This window comes from Lontra canadensis, unplaced genomic scaffold (genome assembly GCF_010015895.1).
Source record: "Lontra canadensis isolate GAN:19392208 unplaced genomic scaffold, GSC_riverotter_1.0 scaffold103, whole genome shotgun sequence".
Lineage (NCBI taxonomy): Eukaryota > Metazoa > Chordata > Mammalia > Carnivora > Mustelidae > Lontra > Lontra canadensis.
In genome coordinates this window covers 4,780,159-4,802,171 of record NW_022631097.1, presented here as the reverse complement: position 1 = coordinate 4,802,171, position 22,013 = coordinate 4,780,159, and the positions used below count along the sequence as shown (strand labels likewise).

Genomic DNA, 22,013 nt, shown 5'->3' with positions numbered 1-22,013 from the left:
TTGTCACTGTGTGATGATTACTATCGACTTAGATGATTTTCCATCCTAGATTCACCTGACTTCTTGAAACATGGGCCAACTGAGATCAGATTTTTCCAAAAGTGTTTTTTGACTCTGTTATAGTCTTAGGGAGGATTGTGAAGATCTTTAAACAGTTAGTTTGACTTTATATTAACTTTTTTTTTTAAGCATGAGAGTTAGGTTCCAGCATGACCTAAAATTTAAGTGTTCATTTAGTATTGCACCAAAGCCAATTTGTTGAGCGCCTGCCACATATAAGACACTCAAATTAGATGTAGCTCTATAAGGATGTCAAGGACATTATTAATGAGCTAAGTAAGATGTGTCTAAACCATATTAGAACTGTGCAGAATAGATTAAATCCCACAAAAGAGGTAAAACCGTATGCTGTGGGGTTTCAGAAGAGTTATAGCTTGTACCCATGTATCAAATCAAGGAAAGAATCTGACTTAAAGAAGGTGAGATGTCTACATATAATTTTCAGTGGTCAGATATACAGAGATTTTATGTGATTTGAGAGAACAGGAAATAACATAGTTTGGTTTGGTGTAGGGGAATGAACCAAGTTAAGATGAAATCATTAAGGCCAGATCATGGACACTCTTGAATTTTCCATTTTTTGTTAACATATATTTGTTTCAGGGGTACTGGTCTGTGATTCATCTTAAACAATTCACAGCACTCACCATAGCACATACCCTCCCACACCCCACCCCGCAGTGTTCACCATCCAGCCACCCCATCCTTCCTACCCTCTTCCACCCCAGCAGCTCTCAGTTTGTTTCCTGGGATTAAGAGTCTCTTATGGTTTGTCTCCCTCTCTGGTTTCATCTTGTTTCATTTTTCCTTCCCTTCCCGTATGATCCTCTGTCTTGTTTATCAAATTCCTCATATCAGTGAAAGCATATGATAATTGTCTTTCTCTGATTGACTTATTTTGCTTAGCATAATACCCTCTAATTACATCCTCTCATTGCAAATGGCAATGAGATATATATATATATCTTCTTTATCCATTCTTCTGTTGATGGACATATATCTTCTTTATCCATTCTTTTGTTGATGGACATCTAGGCTCTTTCCATAGTTTGGCTATTGTGGACATTGCTGCTATAAACATAGGGGTGCATGTGCCCCTTCAAATCACTACATTTGTATCTTTAGGGTAAATATCCAATAGAGTAAATGCTGGGTTGTAGGATAGCTCTATTTTCAACTTTTTGAGGAACGTTAATACTGTTTTCCAGAGAGGCTGCAACAGCTTGCATTCCTATCAACAGTGTAGGAGGGTTCTGCTTTCTCCACATTCTTACCAACACCTCCCATTTCCTGACTTATTAATTTTAGCCATTCTGACTGGTGTCAGGTGGTATACCTCACTGTGGTTTTGATTTGGATTTCCCTGATCCCGAGTGATATTGAGTACATTTTCATGTGTCTCTTGGCCATTTGGATGTATTTGGAGAAATGTTCATGTCTTCTCCCCATTTCTTGATTGGATTATTTGTTCTTTGGGTGTGGAGTTTGATAGGTTCTTTATAGATTTTGGATACTAACCCTTTATCTGATACATCATTTGCAAATCTCCCATTTTGTTGGTTGCCTTTTGGTTTTATTGACTGTTTCCTTTGCTTTGCAAAAGCTTTTGATCTTGATGAAGTCCCAATAGTTCATTTTTGCCCTTGCTTCCCTTGCCTTTGGCTATGTTTCTAGGAAGAGGTTGCTGCCTGTGTTCTTCTCAAGGATTTTGATGGATTCCTGTCTCACAGTTAGGTCTTTCATCCATTTTGAGTCTTTTTTTGTGTGTGGTGTAAGGAAATGGTCCAGTTTCATTCTTCTGCATTGGCTGCCCAATTTTCCCAACACCATTTGTTAAAGAGACTGTCTTTTTTTCCATCGGACATTCATTCCTGCTTTGTTGAAGAGTAGTTGACCATAGAGTTGAGTGTCCATTTCTGGGCTCTCTGTTCTATTGATCTATGTGTCTGTTCTTGTGCCAGTACCATACTGTCTTGATGATTACAGCTTTGTAATACAGCTTGAAGTCTGGAATGGTAATGCTGCCAGGTTTGGTTTTCTTTTTCAACATTCCTCTGGCTATTTGGGGTCTTTTCTGGTTCCATATAAATTTTAAGATTATTTGTTTCATTTCTTTGGAAAAAGTTAATGGTGTTTTGATAGGGATTGAATTAAATGTGTAGATTGCTTTAGATAGCATAGACATTTTCACAATATTTGTTCTTCCAATGCATAAGCATGGATCGTTTTTCCATTTCTTTGTGTCTTCCTCAGTTTCTTTCATGAGTATTCTATAGTTTTCTGAGTACAGAGTCTTTGCTTCTTTGGTTAGATTTATTCCTAGGTATCTTATGGTTTGCGGTACAATTGTAAATGAGATTGACTCCTTAATATTTCTTTCTTCTGTCTTGTTCGTGTATAGAAATGCAACTGATTTCTGTGCATTGGTTTTATATCCTGACACTTTACTGAGTTCTAGCAGTTTTGGGGTGGAGCCTTTGGGTTTTCTGGACACGCTTTGAATTTAGAGTAAAGAATCTATACATTACTTGGTAATTACCATGGAGTCAGGGATATTTTTGAATAGGGAAGAACTAAGCTCAGAACTATGTTTTAGGGAAGTTAATCCACCATTGGTAAAGAAGAGAATTGGAAAGAAAGGGGATAGCGGGAAAGCTATCAGGAATCTAATACCAGAGAGAGCTCAGTTAATAAGGCTGTAACATGTGGGGATGGGAATAGAATATATAAGGAAAGAAGGAAAAGGAGTGAATGAAACAACACATTATAAAGCCTAATGCATCTTGTCATTCAGTATCTACCTACCTGATACAGATGCCAGATATAAGGAAAAGAAAGAATTGAAGAAAAAAAGCTATTCGTGTTCCTACAGGCTCACGTTCTAACTGGTAGATTGGAATGTGTATAAATAATTATACAGTAGTGTGGTGTTTCCAGTGAGGAATGTACAAAGTACCATGAGAGCATCAAAGACCGAATTACTAACCCTGGGTAAAGAATTGCATAATTGGGGAATGACAAGTGTGTGGGGTCTTCAAGAAGATCAGGATGGGAGATGCAGAGGGCAGCGGTTGAGGAGGAGTGGCAGGGCCTTCCAGGCCAACTGGAAGAGCGTGGGGGAGGGAGGAGGTACTGTAGACATAGGGAGAGAGTCAACCAAAGGAGTTACCAAGCCTTACTTTCCTCCCCGTAAACTGGGAGTAGCTAGAGTACCCGCCTATCACATGGGGGTTGTTGTGAAGATAAAATGAGGCCATGCGGGTGGAGAACTCAGCGCTGAGCTTTGCCTGTAGTAAGTGTCCACAAAGATGTTAATCTGTGGCAGCTAAGGGAACTGCACGTTGCTCACCATAACTTTTGTACAGGGTGGTTGGGTGGAGAAGTGGGAGATAAGATCTGAAAGATAGGTCTGTGCGCAGTTTAGAAGGGCCTTGCTTGGAGCTTGGACTTTACCCTGCAGGCAGGAGAAAGCCAGAGAGGTGTTTACTCGGGATGGCAGAAGGGGAACCGCTGCAGAGAGAGGATTGGGATATCCTGGGAGGGAGCATTCCTCAATAGTCTAGTCCAGATGTGATGAGGTCTGTACTCAAACCATGGAGAGGAGAGGTTATAGTTCAAAATGATTTCACGGTGTATATTTTTAATTAGCATTTGAATATTTGGGGGGAGAGAGAAGTCAAAAATGATGGGGCAGTTGGGAGGCTACTCGTGTGTTGGAATCAGTAATCAAACAAGCCATGAAATCAATGGACCAGAGCTGAATTCAGGTTATTATCCTAGCCTTTCCACTAACATGCTGGCTCTTGGTGGGAAATCCCTTTCCTTTTCTGAGCCTCAGCTTATTTGAACACTCCAGTGTTTTTAGAATTTTATAATTTTCTTCCTCAGAAACTTGTAGCTTCAAAATTGTTGGAAGCCATTGTACAACCCAGTCTTAAAAGGTAAAGCAATTTGACTGCTTGACTGGGAGATGTTATAGAATACAAATTGTCATTACCACTTTGGTTTTCGCCTGGCCCTGGCCCACCACTCATGGTGTCCTCTAGGCTCTGCCAGTGCTGATTTTAGCTTGCCCACCACTCACTGTGGTGGCCCCCCACCCGAGAACCACAACTTGTGTTTTTCTTCCCGACTCACAAAAAGGAGGATATTTTGTGGCATCAAAAGGTACAGTGTCACCAAAATAAAACTTTCTCCAATTTCAGTACTGGAGCAATCCCATAGGGGCTAAAGTCAGGCCTGTTTTCAACATGAGTTACAAATTGTGGAGTTTTATGAGGCTGATGGGTACTTAACACTTAATGATAGCTCCAAAATGCTGTTTTTGGTGTGATTTAATCAGAGATAGAGTTACAGTACATAATTTTGACTACAAATCAATCTTTGGGTTCCTCAGAAAGCTATTTGGGAGACTTTGACAATTCTTCTGGAGGTTGGAAATGATCCACGGCTATTTCATAGAACCATCCCTACAGCCAGAAATTTTGGACGTTGCATTTACAGAAGAAAATGTAGTGACCCTAGAAAGTCTGCCCAAAGCTTTTTACAACTTTTATTGAGGTATGATTTGCATAACATGAAACTCACCAATTGCGAGTATACATTTTGAGGATTTTAGAGATGTGTAGCCCCTGCTATGGTTAAGTTATGGAACACTTCCATTATGCCAGAAATTCCCCCATGCCCTGTGCAGTTAGTCCCTGCTCCTGTAAAGACCTAGGCAACTACTGATCTGCATTCTGTCTCAGTTTTTTTTTTTTTTTTAAGTGAGCAATTCAGTGATTTGTAGTAAATTTATGGAGTTGTGTGGCCATCCCCACGGTCCATCACTCCTGAAGGAGACCTCATGTCCGTTTGCGGTCACTCCCTGTTCCATCCCTGGCACCTGATCTATTTTGTGTCTGTAGGTTATACTTATCTGGATATGTCATTGAAATAGAATCATATAATATGTGGTCCCTTATGTTTGGCTTCTTTCACCTAGCATATTGTTTTCAAAGTTGATGCGTGTTGTAGGGTATATCAGCACTTAATTTCTTTCTTTAATATTTTATTTACTTTTTTGAAAGAGAGAGGGCCCACACCAGTAGGGGCAGGAGTAGAGTGCGAGGGAGGAGCAGACTCCCTACTGAGCAGGGAGCCCGACTTGGGGCTTGACCCCAGGAACCTGGGATCATGACCTGATTGGAAATCACATGCTTAACCAACTGAGCCACCCAGGCATCCCTCACTTAATTTCTTTTCTAAGGCTGAGTAATAACCAGCTGTATGGATATCCCACATTGTGTTTATCCATTCATCAGTTGTTAGACATTTGAGTTGTTTCCACTTTGGGGCTGTTATGAATAATGCTGCTATGAATATTTATGTACAAGTCTTATGTGGACATATGTTTCCATTCTCTTGGGTAGATAACTAGGAGGTAAATTTCTGGGTCATATGTGATTCTGTGCCTCACCATTTGAGGAACTGCCACACTGTTGTTTTTTGTTTTTTTTTAATATATTTATTTGAGAGAGCGAGAAAGTGAGAGAGAGCATGAGAGGGGAGAAGGTCGCAGGGAGAATTAGACTCTCCACAGAGCTGGGAGCCCGATGTGGGACTTGATCCCAGGACTCCAGAATCATGACCTGAGCTGAAGGCAGTCAATTAACCAACTGAGCCACCCAGGCGCCCCTGCCACACTGTTTTCTAAAACAGTTGTCCCATTATATATTCCCACCAGCAGTGTATTAGGGTGCCAGTTTCTTTGCGTCCTTGCCAGGACTTGGTATGGTCACTATTCTAGATTCTAGTCCTTCAAGGGGGTGTGTAGTGGTTTCTCACTTTGATTTTAATTAGCATTTCCCTAATGACTAATGCTGTTGATCATCTTGTTTATTAGCTATTCATTTATCTTATTTGGTAAACTCCTCATACTTGCACAGCATTTTTAGTTTTCCTGAGCAGTAGGATTTCTTTATACATTCTAGTTACAAGTCCTTTACCAGATATATGACTTGCAGTTGTTTTCTCACAATCTCTGGGTTGTGTTTTAATTTTCTTGATTGGGTTTTTTGAAGAATGAAAATCTCTGTATTGACAAAAATCATCAAGATTTTCTCCTATCTTCTGGAAATGTTAGTTTTAGCTCTCATACTTAGGAATATGCTCCCTTTTTATTTATTTATTTTTTTAAGATTTTATTTATTTATTTGACAGAGAGAGATCACAAGTTGGCAGAGAGGCAGGCAGAGAGACAGGGGGAAGCAGGTTCCCTGCTGAGCAGAGAGCCCGATATGGGACTCGATCCCAGGACCCTGAGATCACGACCTGAGCCAAAGGCAGAGGCTTAGCCCACTGAGCCACCCAGGCGCCCCTATGCTCCCTTTTTAATTGTGTTTTTTATTTTAATTCCAGTATAGTTAACTTACAGTGTTATATTAGTTTCAGGTGTGCAATATAATGATTCAGCAATTCTATACATTGCTCATCGCTCATCATGGTAAGTCTCCTCTTAGTCCCCTTTACCTATTTCCCCCATCCCCCATCCACCTCCCTTCTGGTAACCATCAGTTTTCTATATTAAGATTGTGTTTTTTGATTTGCCTCTCTCTATTTTTTTTTCTTTGCTCATTTGTTTTGGTTCTTAAATGGGAAATGCTCCATTCTTAGTTAATTTTTGTGTATAATGTGAGATAAAGGTCTAAGTTCTTTTTTTTTTTTTCCTTTTTTTGGCATATGGACATCCAATTATCCTTTGTTGAACGATCGACAATTTTTACATTATAAAGAATATATGTTTCCATACCCCACTGGGTTCTCAATTTTCTCTGACAGAGAATCTCTAGAAACTTGAGTCACAGAAATTGCAATTCCAGTTGGAAAGATCATTTGAAAATATGGTATCATTTGTGCTTTAAAAAATATTTTTCTAACGAAGTTGACATTTTGTTAAAAGGACATCTGCTATACCATCGGTATATCCCTGAAGTATTAATAACCCTGGGGTGCATATTTGCTCAGCAGCACTCTACATGGGATGTTGTCAAGAGAGTTAATATGTTTTCTGTTAGTCATCCTTGTGCTAGCTTATGTTTAGTTTCTCCCAAGGTGTTTTCTGTTTGTTTAGTTTTCCTTTTACAGGAGGAACAACTAAAGAGAAAAAGATCTCTTGCAGAAATATTAAGTCAGGGGTCCCTGGGTGGCTCAGTCTGTTAAGGGTCTACTTTCTGCTCAGGTCATGATCTCAGGATCCTGGCATTGAGCCCCAAGAGAGGCTCCTTGCTCAGTGAGGGGTTTCTGATTCTCCCTTTCCTTCTGCTCTCTGTGCCTCCCCTTATTTACTTAAGACCACAATGCATGTGGTCTTAAGTAAATAAATACAAAAAATCTTAAAAAAAAAAAAACCAGAAACATTATTAAGTCATAAAATACACAGCCAAAATGTGAAAGCTTTCTCTAAAAAAGATTTTGTTGTTTAGAGAGCAAGAACATGAGCCAGGGGAGGGGCAGAGAGAGAGAGAGAATCTCAAGCAGACTCTGCACTGAGCTGGGACCCTGATTCGAGGCTTGATCCCATGACCCTGAGAACATGACTGAGTGGAAATCAAGAATTGGGCACTTGGGGCGCCTGGTTCGCTCATATGGTTAAGCATCTGCCTTCAGCTCAGGTCATGATCCTGGGGTCCTGGGATTGTGCCCTGCGTTAGGCTCCCTGCTTGGAGGAGATCCTGCTGCTTCTCCCTTTCCCTCTACTGTTCCTCCTTCTTGTGCTCTCTTGTTCTGTCAAAAAATTAGGAAAATAAAAAAAAAAAAAAAAAAAGAGTTGAGCACCTAACCGACTACCAACTGAGCCACCCTGGCACCCCTACAGTAGCTTTTTATTTTAATAATCAAGTCAACATTTTCTGTCTTTTAAAAGAAGTTTCCACTTGCCCTAAAAAAGATTCATGTTTGTCATTACATTAATAGATATATCTTTTGCAGTGGTATGTTTCAAAGTATTTCCGAAAGGGTCCTTAATATTTGACAGGCTACTGAACTTTATAAACTTAAAAGGCCACTTCTAAAATTATTTTCTGAAAATTTAAATCTAAAGAGTAGTGTAATGTACATGTGATATGTCATCCTTGAACTTTAAAGTGGTTCATTTCTAGAACAGTTTTTTCTCTAGTGAAATATTATCAAATAGGATTTTCCCATTAAATAAAGATAAGGGGAGGGGTTGCCTGGGTGGCTCAGTCAGTTAAGCAGCTGGCTCTTGATTTTGGCTCAGGTCATGATCTCAGGGTCCTGGAATCGAGCCCTGTCATGCTCCGTGCTCAGCAGGAATCTGCTTCTCCCTCTGCCTGTCCCTCCACTCGTGCTCTCTTTCTCTCTCTCAAATAAATAAGTAAAAATCTTTTAAAAAATTTAAAAAAAATAAAAATAAGGGGGAAGAGAGAGACAGAATTACATACCTATATATCTGAGCAGGAGCCTAGTGGTTTTTTTTTTTTTTTTAATATTTTATTTATTTGACAGAAATCAAAACTAGGCAGAGAGGCAGAGAGAGAGAGAGGAGGAAGCAGGCTCCCCGTGGAGCAGAGAGCCTGATTCGGGGCCCGATCATCGGGATCATGACTTGAGCCAAAGGCAGAGGCTTTAACCCACTGAGCCATGCAGGTGCCCCATGGAGCCTAGTTTTTATAGTGTCACCATAATAACAATGTGTAATCAGGTATAAATGATGTTAATATATCATAATTATAATATAACCAATTTATTATGATCAGTAATCATTAATAATATAAAGTATCATTAATACTATGCATTTTAAGCTTTCTAAAATACATGTAATACTTAAATGATACGAGCCAGTATTATAGTGTATCTGTCAGGGTTTTAATGTTTACTCTTATTTGGTGCTTTGTTTTAATTTATGGATGACAAAGGCATAATAAGACCTTACAGCAGTTAGAAAATGCAGAAAAGTACTGTTCGTATTTTTTTTTTTTAGATTTTTTTATTCATTTATTTGACAGACACAGCAAGAGAGGGAACACAAGCAGGGGGAGTGGGAGAGGGTGAAGCAGGCTTCCCGATGAGCAGGGAACCCTATACGGGGCTTGATCTCAGGATCCTGGGATCATACCCTGAGCTGAAGGCAGATGCTTAATGACTGAACCACCCAGGTGCCCCCAGTGTTTGTATTTTTAGGGGGAAATTTTAGCTGGTTAAGATGGTTAAGATGCCAGTGTATCTGTTTTTTTCCTGGTTTTTCTCATTTTAAGCTTCCCTATATTAAGATCAAAGAGCATCCAAGGTTGGGAATCACTTTTCACTTGGCTTGGTGACATGTTGTTGTGATACATCATTGCCATGACAATCAAAAGGAATACTTCAGGTTTGACTGGCAGAAGGGCATAGCTACAAATTGCCACATGTTGCTATATAAACTGAAAGTTATCTATGTTTCTGCCCGTCCAGGGACAAAATGACAATTTGGCATGTTGCCTTCACTGAGAATGCTAGTAGTAAAGCTGGAGTTGGGGTGGGGAGGGGGCTCAGGGGGGTTGAAGAGGAAAGAATACTCACAGATGGTTCTTTCCTAGGAAACTGGCACTGATGTGGTTGCTAGCCACGAATGTCAACATTTTGGAGCAGTCGAGAAGCTCTGTGGTATAAAATAGGTGGGCTTTGTACTAGGGCCACCTGAGTTCAAACCCTAGTTTCCCTGCTAACCAGCTGTATGTCCTTGACCTACTTAAGCCTCGGTGTCTTTAAAAATAGAGATAATAGTATCTACTAGGATTAAATGAAATAATGCTTAGTAAAGTCAATAAATGTTGCCTTTATCATAGTCATAATCTTTGTTATCATTAAAATTACTGCCTTTGGTCAGATACCTCACTACAGACCCGTTAAACTTTGCAAATTACTTCTGATCTTCTAGCCAGAGTTTCCCAAAGTTTGGAGAGAAGGTCACACCCAGGATGCAAGGTAATGGTATAGATTCTTGAGCTCCACCTGGAGCTATGGAATTGGAGTCACTAGAGTCCAGATCCTCTAATCTGGACTTTTGACATGCTACCCAGGAAATTATTTTTGCCACCCTGAAGTTTGAGATCTGCTCTCCAGCCTGAGGCTCTACATTTTAAGTATCTAGGTTCTTACAGGTGTTAAGAATCCTGTTTTTTAGGCTTGGATGGTTCTCTTCCAGATCTACCCCAGTTAATTCTTGATTTGGGAGATAGAGTTATTTCTGAAAAAGTTAAAAGTAGCCTGTAATCCTATTTTTCTCATTGAACTCTATTATCAGTGGGGTATGAATTTTTACAGAATACAAACAAAAATCCCCTTCAGCAAAACAGTGAAATTAAAGCTTTTCAAGCAGGAAATGGTGGAATAAAGAATTTGGTCCAAAATATGTTGAGAAGGGGTGCCTGATTGGCTCAGTTAGTGGAGCATGTGATTCTTGATCTCAGGGTCATGAGTTTAAATCCCATGTTGGGTGTAGAGATTACTAATTTTTTTTTTTTAATCTAAAAAAAAAATAATGTTGAGTATCAGTATAGCAATTGCTCCAACCACTGCTGGAAACTGGAATTTTACCAACTCATTTGGAACTCTAAAAATAATTGTCTCTTAAAAAAATGTATCAGAGAAATAAAAATAAGATTTAAAAAATACAAGTATCAGTAGTAACTTCTTGCATTGATGTGACACTTTTGCAGCTTAAATAAGTCCTTCACATAACATTGTTGGTTGATTCTCAGAGCCACCCTATGAAGTAGGCCAGCATTGTTGTATTCGTTTTTAAAAATGGGTAAACTGAGCCTTGTAAAGGTCACACGACCTCCTTTCAGAGTCACACAGCCACTGAGTGGCAGGGGCCCAGAGCCAGGTCTCAGAATGTGGAGGAAGGCCCAGAAACACCACAAGCTTGGCAGCTGGCATGTAGACCTAAGTTCTCACCGTTTGCTGGTTTCCTGATCTTTGGTTTCTTATCTGTAAAACAGAAGTGTAAGTAGCTGCTGCAGAGGGTGCTTTAATTCAATGAAATGGATTCGGTAATTTCAGGTATCACAGGCCTTTGATGAATTTCCGTTCTGTTTTCTCTTTTGACTCCATAACTAGTGTTCTTTCCACTGAGCTTGGGCCATTTCCTGCCACAGCTGGTCTTGCCCAAATCAGAGTCTTTCCTCCAGATTTTTTAGGTGGCTTTTTTTTGGTGACTACTTAGGATGAGCTCAGCAGCTCAACAAAGGGGTTTTGGACCCTTTTCTGACAACTCCTTTGTAGTTTACTTTCTGACACAAGACTGAAGAAAGCCACCTCGGACAGGAGGGTTGGCTGGTGTGACTCTGGGTCCATAGTATTGGCATTTCTTGCAGATCAGTGCCACGGGTGGGGAGACAGGAGGCATGAAGTCTTCAATACTGTTTGTGACTAAGGTCCATTATTACGGCCCCATTTCTCATGTATGGTGTAAGTTTTTACATATTTACTTATATCAAGGTTCTGTTGTACACTTCGTTTTATGTTTTTATTCTTTTTGTGGTATAAATTATTCATCTGTAATTCTTTCACTGCCAAGTTTCAAATTAAACATTTTCAAGATATTTTGCACTAGTACACATTCTCATATCCCTCAAAAGAAATAAAAAAGAAACACCACTGGTACTGTCTATAAGTCTTGCCTGTGTGACAGTCCCTATACAGAGAGGCTGAGCCATTCTTTTTTTTTTTTCCTTTTTTTAAGATTTATTTATTTACATTAGGGAGAGAGTGTGCAGATGGGGAGAAAAGGGAGGGAGAGGGAAACCAGACTCCATGCATAGCACAGAGAGCAATGCTGGGCTCAGTCTCATGATCTCACAATTTCATGGTCTCACGATTCTGGGATGACAACCAGAGCTGAAACCAAGAGTTGGATGCTCAGCTGGGTCAGTGTTTTCTTGACTAGATTCATTTGCTGGACTCTTGCAGGTTTAAAGGTAAGTGATACAATCTGTCATCAGTGAATGTTGCTGGAAGAACAAAGAATCCTCATGGTGTCATTACTTTCTCTGACTTTTCTGGGTTCTTTTTTCCAGTTGCCATCACTGGGCCCTCTTGGTTCTTTGCCCTTTCTTCATCTTACGCATTTCTCCTACCAATGCCATAATGCCTCAGGAAAGATGTTTTAAAAGTCCTAAATCATTCTTTTTATATTCTGTTGATAGCAGTGGACCCTTGTTTGTTGGAAAAGATTCCATTACCATGTACTTCACATCTCGGAAACAAAATAGGAGGCCGTCAAAACAAGGTTGTCAAAAGTACGGGAAGGAGAATTGTAGTCCTTTCGTTTTCAGGGTAGGACACTTTAAGTGGGTTATGAAAGAGACAGGAATGGATGGTTGTGTCCTGACCTAAAGCATGGTTATTGATTTTCAAGTCTTTAGTTACAATAACTAAGCAAAAACTTAAATCAAGCTCATTTTTAAAAAATGATACATGAGCGTAGGGAGGAAATAGCTACGTTGCCATCCAGAACAGTCCATTTATTTGCTCATTTATCTATCCACCAACCTAACATTCATCCCTTCCCACATGCACAAAGCATCTATAATTCCCTGTCTCTCAGGCTCTCGTATGGACTGTGAGGACATTACCATAGTATTGGGAAGTTTGGAAAAAATAGGAGCAGCTGCTTTTGTCAGCAGACGCTGAGACAAGTAAATAAATGCTATGAAACACTGCCGTGGTTTTAATAGAGGCCCAGAAAGGAGCAAAGAGCTCAGAGCCCAGGAGAGTTCATGAAGTTTTCCTACAGCAAGTAATATTTCAACTGAGTTTTGCAGGGTAAATTTTACAGGTTGACAAAGGCAAAACGATAATCTCAGAGGGAGAGCAAGCAACATTTACCTCACTTACAGTTGCATAAAGTAAATATGTGGTAAGTGGTGAATCATTTGATACAGGTTGGAGAATAATTGTATCTGAAGGCAGAGCTGGAGAGACCTTGGACGAGATTTTGAATGGCCTCGGGTTTGTTCCAGGTAATGGCCAGCTAGAACCCCATGTGTTTCAGTAGCATAGAGTAGACTGGGGACAGGGAAGCCAGCTGGGCAGCTTCTGGAATAGTTCTGTGAGTAACAATGGAACAGAGTCTTCCTAAGATTGAGTAATTGACAGAAAATGGTGACTGGGGGGCTGGGGCTTGTGAAGATTGGGGAAGAATCAAAAATGCCTAGTATGGGGTACACTGGATGTCCTTCACTGATGTGGGAAAGCAGTTGGGAAGAGAGATGATTCATGAAGGTGCCATTCTGCATTCTAATCCAGAAACCCTTTGTTTTCTAAAGGCACTTGGGGCCATTGATTAGAATGTTTGTATGCTGTCATCCATGACTTGAAGCGCAGGTGATGCCCTGAACAGACACCTCTCTCCCTTTTTGTCCACTGGGACCTCCTTCTGTGCTCTCCATTCTTCTTTCCCTTCTCCTTCTGTTTCCTTCTATCCTTTTTGTACAACAAAAGTCAAAAGAGCATTAAGAAGAGACCTCTGATGTTCAAGAGGGTGTAGAAAAACAATGGGTTTCTGATATATTCAAATCTAAAACATTTTTGATTTTGGAATATTTAGTTGTCCTCAATCAGAAAGCAATTGGAAAAGAGGAAAGTACTTTTTATAAAAGTAAATATTTTTTACTTTTTATAAAATTCTTTTTCCTTTTTATAAAATGATGCTTTTTATAAGTTAAAGAAAGGTTAAGTAGACCTCTGTAGTCCTTAGTATGTGTTTCAAAGATCAAATACATTTTTAAGGAATTTATTTATGTATATATGTATGTATGCATTTATTTATTTAATTTATTGACGGAGTGTCCGTGAGCACATGGGAGAGCACAAGAGAGAGGGAAAAGCAGAAAAAATCCCCACTAAGTGGGGAGCCCAACTCAGGGCTTGATCCCAGAACCCTGAGATCATGACCTGAGCCAGCCAAAGGCAGACACTTAACTGACTGAGCCACCCAGGTGCCCCAGAGATAAAATACATTTTAAGATGTTAAGATGGAATTATTATATACATTTATTTTATAATGTGATGGTTTTAAAATGTGTCTTTATTTTTTTTTTTTTCCAAAGATTTCATTTATTTATTTGATGGACAGAGATCACAAGTAGGCAGAGAGGCAGGCAGAGAGGGGGAGGCAGGCTCCCCGCCGAACAGAGAGCCGGATGCGGGGCCTGATCCCAGGACCCCGGGATCATGACCTGAGCTGAAGGCAGAGGCTCTAACCCACTGAGCCACCCAGGTGCCCCAAAAATGTGTCTTTATTCTTAATGAGTCTAGTCATAAATTGCAGCCTACAGTTCTATTATTTCCTCTGCTTAGATATCTAACCCAGCATTGTGTTGTTGTTGATTTTGGAGATGGAAGGATGGTCTGGGTTTTTGGATACGTCCAGAAAATGGGATTCCCTTAAGTGACTATTACAAAGGCCAGGGGAAGCAAACTAATCACCGGCCCTGTGTTTGCTTAGGGTCAGTGGTAAGCACCCTCCCACCACGGAAGGGAGATGGGATTTGGGGACTTGGGATATGGTCAGAGGGTCCAGAATGGGGTTTATCACAGTCAGACAGACTTCATTTCTTTCTTTTAAATAAAGTGAGGATGAGCTCAGCTATACTACTTTCTTCAGTATATTATTCTAAGTCTTCTATGATATTTAATATGTTCATAGTTATTTAAGTGCCTTTTTATGCTTACAGAACTAGGCTAAGAATATCCATGAACTTCAGATATTTGCATTTTTAATAAATTACCTATTCTGTCTATAAAACAGGTTGTAGATTTACTGTGTTTTAAGGATATTTTATCATCAGTTTTATACATGCAAGGGCAATTAAAGTCCATTGTACTCCCCTTTTACTTCCAGGGCCTTAGAAAGCATTAATATATTTTTAAAAATATTTTTAATGCTGTGTCATATTTTTTATTTTTAACAAGTGGCCTATTCCCTGAATGCAAAGGACAAGGCCACAGCATTCCAGATTATAATAGTTCCTTTCCTTCTCTCTTTTTTTAATTTTAAGAGTTACATCAAAATTCCCAGTGTGTGTATGATCTCATTTGATAATAATCAGAACAGTTTTTGGTTAGTCACTCCCATTTCGTTTGCTGTCAGAATTCCAACAGCCACTAAGGTTCTTACAGCTTGAAACCTTGCATCTTAAAAGATGCAGCATGTTGGTAAGAATGTCACCCAGCATTATTATATACTTCTGCCTTTAAGCCATGGACGGAAAAACTCAGTAAATGAATGGGTTTCTACTCTCTCTTCTGTTTCTTGCCCAGGGCCTGTCCAGACCTGGGCTTAGTCCAAGTTGGGGGTCAGAGAAGGGGGAACAACACATTTATGATGGTCCCTATCCCTTCACAGGATAGTCCCTGAACTAGAGGAAACCTTGAAAGGTGGAATGGAGCCAGGCTAAACATGCATGATTTTTACAGTGGTCCATAGTTCAGTGATGGGTGTCTGGCCATTTACCTATCTCAGACCAAGTCAGAGGCTACCTCTTTCCTCTCCTTGCTTGGGCAATTTCAGAAGTACCCCCACCTTGCTGTTTATTCCTTAACTAGCCTAAGTGTGGTAGGAAAAGACGTGTGAACACCTGGAATGTTAGGAGGAGGGAGAATTAGCACACCCCGGTGATAGGCAGTCCATTTCTGGTGGGCCCCCCTTATGCTAGTACAGTGTCAATATGCACACGGGTGTGTGTACACGCGCACACGCACACACACACCATCAAGATCTATAAAAGAAAAGGCAGCTTTGGAGAAAGAAAGATTATTCCACCCACTTGTTCTAAAAATTAAAGATAAGAAACCAAACATGATTCAGTAAGTTCAACAAAACCAACTGTGTTAGCTTTCTGTGTGTGATCAGTTGAAGGGAGAAGTTCTCTCTGAGGAGAGAGAAGGGAATGGAGCCTAGAGCAGGGGTGAAGGTGAGCTGTGCTGCTGGAGGGGGGAGGAAGCAGTAGAGAGGAAGAGTCTGTGGGAAATGTATGTGTGCATACACTCATGAATTAAGAGCCACAAACAGCCCAGAGAATTCATCAAAGGGGAAGCATAAACCGGAAGTGGAGAGATGTAAAAGGGATAAGCACACCGAGGCTTTTTGTGGGGCAGCCTTACAAGGTCTAGTATTTGTGGAAGTTGTTGCTCAGAGTTTTTGCAATAAACCATATTGTATTTTTCTTATGTACATCTACAAATGGGGAGGGTCATGTCTCGTGCTGGCCTTGCAAAGGTGACAGTTAAGTGCCTGATCTCTCTCATGCACCCTGTTTCGTGAAGTCTGTTGCCTTCTCTGTGATTGGGTTCTTATCTCCAAAATGGGTATAATAATGCCTTCTTTACTTACCTGAAAATATGATTTTAGGTAGATTATAAATGCAAGTTGATGACAATTTAAGATTTCTAAGTAAGAGTATCTTTCTGGTGTTAAAGTAACAAAGAAATAATGTTATTAGCACTCAAGCTTTCATCTTTCCAAATACGTGAAGATTTTCTTGTTCTCACTTTCAGCTTCTCAAAATGTAGTAGTTGATCTGAGATCTTATGAGTTCCCTCCCTCACTTAAAATCCTCAGACATGGGGCGCCTGGGTGGCTCAGTGGTTAAAGCCTCTGCCTTCGGCTCAGGTCATGATCCCAGGGTCCTGGGATCGAGTCCCACATCGGGCTCTCTGCTCAGTGGCGAGCCTGCCTCCTCCTCCTCTCTCTTTCTGCCTGCCTCTCTGCCTACTTGTGATCTGTCAAATAAATTAAAAAAAAATTAAAAAAAAAATCCTCAGACACATGTTTACAACCCTTCTCATTCCAAGCACTTGATAATGTAGGTAACAAATCTGCACTAAAAGAAAAGAAAAAAAAAAGCCTATGCATAGTCTTATGACACATTAATTTTCATTTAAGGGAAATTAGTGACGTATAGCTCTAAATAGTGAGATGCCGCTTCTTAAATTTTAGTGTGTAAGTCCTAAAATTTCAGTTTTCAGGAGTCAGAGCACCGAGCTGGTACCATAATTAGGCTTACGTGAAGTTAGGTCACCTGGAAGTTTTGAAACTCGGTTTGTTCAGTGGTTTTGTCAACAGAAATTGAGGAGTGGGGCTTTATTTTCACTACCTTGTAGGTAAAATGTAGCATTTCCTTCAGTTTAGGAGTGTAGGCAGTAAGCCAGAGTACTCTATCAACACCTGTGATTTTTGTCACCCATAGAAATAAAAATCTTTTTCACATCATACAACACTTTTCGTTGATATCTTGAAATCTCTTCATCAGTACTTCCAAAGTATGGCCGTTTTTAGACTGATTGCTAGTCTTCTTATTATGTGTTTTACATTTATTATTATTTTAATTCTTTTAATATTTTGATAATTATATTTCAGGATAATCTGATTACTTTATAATTTTATATCTTTTATTTTATGCATTTAAAATTTTACTTAATGTTTATAAATTTTATAAAATTTTCTTTTTTATTTTATGCATTTAAAGCAGTGATTTGGGGAAGGGGTCTCTAACTGTCCCCAGCTTGCAGGAGTACCTTCAGAGCCTCTCTTCCTGCCATTTCCCATCCCCCACCCCACCCCCTTCCAACCAGGGCTGCAGCTAAAGGCAGAAGACCTACTAAGTACTGTCTTGATTCTATAAAAGTGTGTGCTGAGGATGCAGGGCTGCATAGTGGAAAGGACAGTGATTTTGAAGTCAGACACTGCGTTGTAAATGGCTTCTCTACTTCGGCTCTGTTCACTGGAGTAAGTCATTGCCCCAGTGTCTAAATGATAAAATGTCATGAATAGTTACCTACGTCACGGGGCGGTGGTAAGGGTTAGGTAAGGTGGCCTTGAGCCCGCTGTGGTTCTGTACACAGGGACATTCAGAAGCCACGGTGGTCACTGCTAGCATATGGCTGGCCTTCTATCGAGATGCGTTCTTGTATCACCTCTGGTTCTGGGACTGCCCCTGAATTCCCTACAGTGCTCAGGGTGCTGAGGCAATGTGGGAGGCTTGCTTACTGGGTCAGCGCACATCTTGAGAATACCTTTGGCTTACACGCTGGAAAAGCTCTGCTCTGGTTAATTTTTTTTCCATCTTCCCAAAGCATCTTAATTTTCCCTGCTTGTAGTATTTACTTCTGAATTACTTTGCTGTATGAGTTTCCTAGGGCTACTAGAACAAATTGCCACCAACTAGGGGGCTCAAAACAAGAGGATATACCCTCATTATTGTATAGGCCAGAAGTCTGCGGATCCATTCTGGCCTCTGCCTGGGATTTCTTGGCTTATAGATGGTACCACTCCGCTCTCTGCCTCTGTCCTCATAGGACTGTCTTTACTTTCATCTTTGTGTCTAAATTTCCCTCTATTTCTAAGGGTACTGGCCATTGGATTAGGGTTCCCCAAATCCTGCCTGACTTCATCTGAGCTCAATCTCATCTACAAAGACTGTATTTCCAAATAAGATCATATTCACAGGTCCTGGGGGTTAGGGTTTCAACATACCTTCTGGGGGGCATAATTCAACCCACACTCTTGCTATTTGATCCATGAAACTTCGCCTTGATGAAGCTTCTGAATATGTGACATCAGGGCTTTGTGTGTAAGTCTTTTTCCCTTAGTGAATAACAACTCTTGCTGTGGTTTCTAAAGAAACGGGTTTTGAAGTGTCTCCCTGAAGGGAAGATCTGGCTTGGCTTTTTACTTCTGTAAGGGAAAGAAAGGAATCTTGAAGAAGAAATTCAGGACTCCTGGGGCTCTTAGGTGACTCAGTGGGTTAAGCGTCTGCCTTTGGCTCAGGTCATGATCTCAGGGTCCTGGGATCCAGCCCGGCATCCGGCTCCCTGCTCATCGGGGACCCTGCTTCTCTCTCTCCTTCTGCACCATCCCTGCTTGTGCTTTCTCTCTCTTTTTCTCTCTGTCAAATATATAAATAAATTCTTAAAAAAAAAAAAAAAGGAAAAATTCAGGACTCCTGATGAGGGAAAGTACTTTAAAACGATACAGAGAAGCAAGAGTTAAAAGGGCAGCTGCGCCCCGCCCCGCAGAGTTTGTTTACAGAAGTTGACGACTTGGGTGAGAATTGGCCAGTCAAGCTTAGAGCCAGACTGACCTGAAGGCCAGGCTGCCCAGTTGTGAGGAGGAGCATCCGAAGACACAGCTCTGGCATGGCCACTTATGCCCTCACTGTCCTGTTGTAAAGGCGAGAAGGAAGCTCAGACAGCATGGATGTGGTCAACTGCTTGTTCCTTCAGTGTGTCTGTGGGCCACCACTGCCCGTGGCAGCAGAGTCCGGGGTAGGTTAGAACTTGTGGAGCGTGGGGGCAGGGCTGTGGCGGGGGTTTGCAGTTGCAGGTATAATCCCTCAAACTCTGTTCCCTGGAATGAACCCCGCTGTATTCCAGAAGTACACAGACTTTGCCAAAAGAAGATTCAGTTTTAGAATACACATCAAAGCTCAGATTTGTTTTATAAGGAATGTAAATCACTGTCCCTCCTTCCCTCTTTTGCTGGGAGTAAAGCGGACTGTTAACTAATTTTTGCACTTCCTAAAACATTCAGTACCACTTGGAAAGGCTGTTTTCTCCTTTTGTAGGTTCAGTGGGACTGTGTAAATAGTTCTTGGAGGAGGATGACAGTCGGTTCTTATGAGTACCCCCCGGTGGGAACAGGAGTTGACCCTTGAGGCATGATGTGTTAAAGAAATCCTGTGCACGTCTCCTGCCCTCTCATTTCCTGCTCTGAGCATACCTGAGCATCCAGCCTCCTCACTTCTGGAGTATGTTTTGGTCTCAGAAGGATTTCTTACCTGAACAACTAAGACCGCCTCCTGTCTTCTGACACCCATTTCCTTATTTTCCTATCTGCATCAGCAAGCCTTCAGGGAGGCATGCTGCCTGTTGCGTAAGTGAAGAAAAAAAAAAAAAAAAACCATAATAAAACCCCAAAGAACAACAACAAAAAAACTCAAAAAAATGCACGTAGATTGTTACCAGTTAGACTACTCCTTGCCTGTAATTTTGTCTTGCTTCTGTTTTCTAACACCTTGTCTCTGAACCTTTTTATCACAGGGTGATAACATAAATGGCTTATTCTTGTGTGGTTAAATTGTGCCACTGAGTTTAATAATGTAGTTAAACTCTCCATAATATCCTGTTTTTCATATGTAATGCAAAGAATATTAACTTTTTCATGATTTCTCATATTTTCCTGGTGATGGTGTCAGAGAGGAAACCCCTTTTCTCTATCTTCTTTGGCTTACTAAGTGGAGGGGGGGGTTGGTTGTGGAATGGAACTGACAAAAGACAGATGAGAAAAGACAGGTTTTCATTCATGTGGGTAAGTGGGAGTTGACAGGAAAAAGTGACTCCAGGAAGTGGTTAGAATTGGGGGCATTTATACTTTCTTACTTGGGGAAGGGGAGGTGGAGAAGGGCACTTAGGGGAAACCCAGTGATTTAGGAAAGATGAATGGGAGGTCTGATAGTTTTGTGTGGCCACCGGCTACTGAGGCCAGGGATTCTCTTCTCAGCTGATAAGAGCCACATCTTCCCCGGTTGGAAGAACAAAAATCCTATCTCAAGAGAGTGGATTTATGACACGGAGTTCTTTGGGGAGGCTCTGCTTTCAGGCAGATAAGGGAGTTGGGGGGGGGAGTTTATTCTTGAATACCTTGAGCTCAGAAGAGTTTCGGTGGCACAGTGGTATATTCTAGACCCCTCGGTGACTTGATTTTAATATGAAGTTCTTTGCAGTCAGAAGCAACAGCAAGGTAAGCAGTGACTGCTAGAACTTACTAGCTTTTGAGCAGAGGTGACTTGGTACAGTGGGAACAGATATTTCAAGACCCACATTTCCATGTCATTCTGTGTGTGGGCTTTGTGGCCCTGGGCAAGTCACCTTACTTGGGTTTTCGTTTTCCTAATTTGAAAAATGATGGCAGTGCAGTAGAGTGTCTGTAAATTCCTTTCTGCTTTCTTTGCTCATCATTGATTTTTCATAGTACAGCGGGTCCTTGAACAACACAGGTTTGAACTGTGTGGGTCCACTTCCACATGGCATTTTTTTTTTAATACTGTTCAATATGCTAAATATCTTTTCTCTTCCATGTGATTTTCTTGATAACATCTTTTTTTCTTTAGCTTACATTATTATAAAAACACAGTATATACTATGTATAGCATACCAAACACGTGTTCATTGACTATTATCTGTAAGACTTCCATCCAACAGTAGACTATTAGTACTTAAGTTTGGGGGAAGCTAAAAGTTAACAAGATTTTTGACTGCACCTGGGGTCGGCACTTTAAACCCCTGTGTTGCTCAGAAGTCAGCTGTGTATGATCTTAGGGACCATTGAGGCACATGGGATTGGAAATTACAGGAACTGTGTTTGAGCTCTTGGTTGCCACTGACTGGCAAGCAGCATGACCTGTTGGACCAGTCCTGGGGGCAGGGCTGGGCTGTCTGGGGCAGTTCTGCTGCCAGCCTCCAGGCCTGGGTGGCCTGCTCTGCCTGTCCTGCCCTCAAGTACAACTCTCCTTGTTCTTGTTCTTTTCCCCAGGCCCTGGAGTGGTTTTAGTTTTTATTTTATTTTTGAATAATAACCAGGGGGGCACCTGGGTGGCTCAGTATGTTAAGCATCTTCCTTCAGCCCAGATCATGATCCCGGCACTGAGCTCCCTACTCAGCGGAGAGTCTGTTTATCCCTTTCTCTTTTTCTCTGCCTCTCCCCCTGCTTGTGCTTGCTCTCTCTTTCTCCCAAATAAATAAATAAATAAATAGAATCTTTAAAAAAAAAATGTATTAAAAAAAAAAAAAACTAGGGGTGGGAGAAACCTCCTGTGGAACTAGGCAGCAGCCCTCCTCTGAACCCAGACTTTGAGGGGTGTGCTGACATAGAGGTTATCTGCAGGCAGGGCTGAACCTGGGCATGGTTA

The 22,013-nt window shown here is 40.9% G+C and overlaps 1 protein-coding gene across 4 annotated transcripts in view; it reads left to right on the top strand.

Annotated features, from left to right (window-relative positions):
• Nucleotides 1-22,013, top strand: part of SPATA13 (spermatogenesis associated 13) — a 345,487-nt gene that overhangs the window by 267,351 nt on the left and 56,123 nt on the right. The gene's annotated exons all lie outside the window — the stretch shown is intronic.